Genomic DNA, 4,034 nt, shown 5'->3' with positions numbered 1-4,034 from the left:
TCCTCTTTCTCTGTCTTTCTCTCTTGTTCTATTTCTCTCTCTTTTTCTCTGGTTTCTTTTTCTATTTCTGTCTCTCCAAGAAATGTGAAAATGCCACACTGGCCTCGGTGCTCCTCGGCTGAGGGTGAATTGAATTTCCAGGGAATCCAAACGTATCCCTGGGTCAGTTGTGGAGCTCACTGGCAAGAATGAGTCCCCATGAGTGGGAGAAAAACCCCCCCCTCATGTCATGGAAATGACTAGAACCAGAACAGGGGGGGCCTGGCCACAGATAGTGTTTGCATGGCATAGAGTCCACTTCCAGAGTCCATATCACTAATATGATGATGGTACTGCAATAATAGTGATAAGTAGTAGGTAATTGAGGCCAGTTAATCACCTTTGGGCTGGCCCTTTCGTTGGGGCTAGAGGCCTGGCATTGGAGACCCACGCATCCTCTCCCACCTCGTGGTGTATCCCTCCACTCCCTCCCTTCGTCAAGCGGCGTCTCTCTGTCGTCCTCCTCCGCCATCCGGTTCCGTCGTGTAAACCGCCAGCCTCCAGCTCTGTGATGTTCTCTTAGAAAAACAGAAAGGACCCAGAGAGGGGAAACACATCAGGCAGTTAGATGAGTCATAGGTGCGAGACAACAAGATCAAATGAAAAACATTCTGAGTCACGTCCAACTGCACGGACCACTGACGCTATTTCAGTCTTAATCGTTACTGCGGCGGGGTTGGACAGAGACGGGGCAGTTGCCGGCGAGGGTCAGCCATCCCCCGGTCCCTCTGAAACAGCACAAGAGCACCGGTCAGGCAGATGAGCCTGAGGGAGAGCAGGGGTGAATCCCCTCGGTAGTAAATCCGGCAACTCTCGGCCGGGGGGGGGGGGCCGGGGAAGCTTTGATGCCTCGCCGTCAAAAAACGAGCCAAAAGACTCTGAGCTTCATCGTCCAAGTTCAAGAACTGGATATGTGGTCGTTGCGTGTTTCATATTTCCAAAAAGGCCAGAAAAGAAACCACACACAAGAGCCAGATAAACTGCCAGGAACCCTTGATTATTCTCCGCCTGCGGCTTGCTTAGATGCAGATGCATTGAAGGGGGGGAAAGAACGAATAGAAGAGGAGGAGGAGGAAGGAAACAAAAAAGCCTCCATGATAGCCGTTATTAAACTGCATATTTTATAAGCCCCCCCTCCCCCCCTTTCCATTAGAAAGTCAATTGGCAGTTATGCACTCTGCCGGCCGTCCGAGGCTGAGAGAACGTGACCCCTGTGCTTGACCCCTGCGGGTCTTTGAGCTTTCCAGTGTGGACTGGGGCCTGGATGGAGCGCTTTGATTCTCCGGCCAGCTGCATAAGTAAAACCACATTACATTTTAGGAATGTAAATAATAGAAAGTGCTTTTGTGAAAAATTCATTGGATGCTCCGGCGCGCCACATAATTATTTAGAGAGCGTATGTAAATACCTCTTACGACGATGGAGGAATGCGAGCGATTTCCTCTTCAAAGTCCAACCTAGTCATTTGCAGCGGAGATAGGACAGAGTGGGGAGAGTGGACAACTATAAAAACGGGTTTTGCAGTGAACCGCGACGGGAGAACGCAGCCTTTCAAGTAGTCGTGGGTGAGTCTGGAGACTCCACACTCGCTAGGCAGCTTTTAATTCTATTACAAAATAATACTCCTGCATCGGCTTCTCTTCTCTGTCCAAGTCAGCACAAGGAAGGTGCAGCACTTCTCAATACTACAGATTTACATAATATAATAAAGATAAATACCTTTATAAAATAAGTTGAAGAACATCTAAGAGGTAAATGCACACAAGTCCTAGATAAAGTATGCAGTCATATGCAGAGAACACATGATAAGGTACAATTTTACACACACACACAAACACACACACACACAGTCAAGATTGTTTTCCAAAGCATTATGCATCTGTTTGCATTAACGGTGGCAATTACAACGTGTGTGCGGGCTGGATTTAGGGTAGTTTAGAGGAACTTTCAACTCAGCATGGATGCCATGATGGATGCGTGCACGTGCACAAACACACATCTACATATAGTAGTTGTTAATGGAAAGAGCCCCTCTGGTGCCAGGCTGGATGTGGTTGGGATGGCTTGAACCATGCCTGGATGTGGCTGCTGCTGCTGGGCCTTGAACAGTGGGTCCATCTGCTGTGTGTGTGTGTGTGTGTGTGTGTGTGTGTGTGTCCGCAGCCTTCAGATGGCCCTGCTGCCTGTGTCAGTCCCCCGGGAGACACGCGGGATGAAAAGGCAAGAGAAAGAGTGTGTGTGTGTGTGTGTGTGGGGTGGTGCATGAAAGGATCACACAGAGATTGTCCTCAGCCACTGGCACCAGGGGGAGATCACCAGATCTCACACACACACACACACACACACACATACACACACAAACACACTACAAATCACAACCACCCCGCTCCTTTAAAGCCAGTGGGCCTTGATATCATGTAGAGGAGGGGAGGAGGGTTGTATATTGAATCTGGCGTCACAGATAAGGTTTTTATCGTCTCGTTCTTTCTGATATGACATTCAGAGAGAGAGAAAAAGAGACAGAGAGAGAGAGAGAGAGATGGAGTTTTCTCTTGATGGATTGGCTCCAGCACAACATTCACAAGCACATATAATTATAGCATGCATGCACAGTTAGAATGGACATGGTCAAACGTGCATCAGTACAGTACATGCCACATCATGTTATTACAGGAATAACAGGAATATAATATCGCTGTCAGTACGTATCTGCTAAGCCACAAAGTCACTGACCATTGTATTCCCTTGTTTAATGGGCTTGTTTTGTGTCTGTAGCTGTGTGTGTGTGTGTGTGTGTGTGTGTGTGTGTGTACATACACTCTGAACATGTGTTTTTCTGTATGCCTGGGTTTGTATATGCGAGCTGAGCTGGTCTGTAGTTTAAAGGCGTCCAGATGGCAGATCTGAGCTTCTCTGTTCGCCCCAAAAGATCTGTTTCATCTTAGCCTCATTGTCCTTGGAGATGGATACCCACACGTCTCTCTCCAACCATCAAACTGACACGCAGAGAACAGCAGTCTCTCCTCCCACTAGCAAAATGGCATGTCAGTTATAATTATCATGGATTCAGCATGAGATCACCTCTGCATTGCGTGATGCACAATGAAACACAAACAAACCTATTAAATCTATTTCAACTCTCAAATAGCAATAAAATGCATGATGATGACAACAGAAATAATTTCGAGTTCAATTGAGTTCAATAATTTTGAAATTAAGTCTACAAACCAGTGAGGGGTAAAAAACAAAGGACTTGCTACCTGCTTTGCCATTCTGTAGCTTTCCATATACATCGGGTATCCGTCCTGCGGGATACTTTGCTATCCTCTATGCTGTGCATTGCCACTGTGGGGCTGTTGCATATACACACAGAGACCTTCACGTCTCAGTCAAGAGACTAGCTCAAGCAGTCCGGGAGCATCTTTAGTACATAGAGTGGTATGGTGTGTGTGTGTGTATTTGTGTGTGTGGGGGGTGGGGTGGGAGTGCGGGGTTATAGAGTGTTATGGTGTGTGTGTGTGTGTGTGTGTTGGGGGCGGGGGTGTGGGAGTGCTAGGTTAGGCAGTCGGCCACATGCCTTGCTCACATATAAAATCCACCTCCAGAAAGCCACGTCATATCTTTGAGGCTCTCCCTAAAACAGTGAGAGGGAGTGGATAGAAGGGAGATCCATTTCCTGTGAACTCGTTGCTGCGCGTGAATACCCCTGTTCTAACCTCCCTGGGAAGTCCGGTGCGAGTCACATTCCGACAGTTCAACGTCTTTTCTCCTCCTTTAATTCCTGACGGATATTTCCACGTGGGTCCGCAGTCGGAGATGTTAAGGGTTCTGACCTGAACCTGAGCTACCTCCTCAGGGCCTCTGGAATGCCGAGGGAGTCGGGACAGTTTCACGACACAATTACGAGGCCGGAAGGAGGACACGAACAAGAACACCTCAAGAGCCTCAAGGAGATGGCTAACCTTCTCACGGTTCCCCCCCTACCATGAAGGCAA

General features: G+C 48.1%; 1 protein-coding gene across 1 annotated transcript in view; it reads right to left on the bottom strand.

Annotated features, from left to right (window-relative positions):
- LOC125298432 (axin-2-like) overlaps window positions 1-514 on the bottom strand; it is a gene marked incomplete at its 3' end in the record, with an annotated part of 58,235 nt that extends 57,721 nt beyond the window's left edge. The window contains 1 exon segment of the mRNA XM_048249162.1: window positions 380-514.
- Window positions 515-4,034: the final 3,520 nt, after the last annotated feature.

Source organism: Alosa alosa, chromosome 7, assembly GCF_017589495.1.
Source record: "Alosa alosa isolate M-15738 ecotype Scorff River chromosome 7, AALO_Geno_1.1, whole genome shotgun sequence".
NCBI classification, from domain to species: domain Eukaryota; kingdom Metazoa; phylum Chordata; class Actinopteri; order Clupeiformes; family Clupeidae; genus Alosa; species Alosa alosa.
Note: the sequence above shows the minus strand (reverse complement) of the source record. Positions and strands in the feature narration are given on the sequence as shown.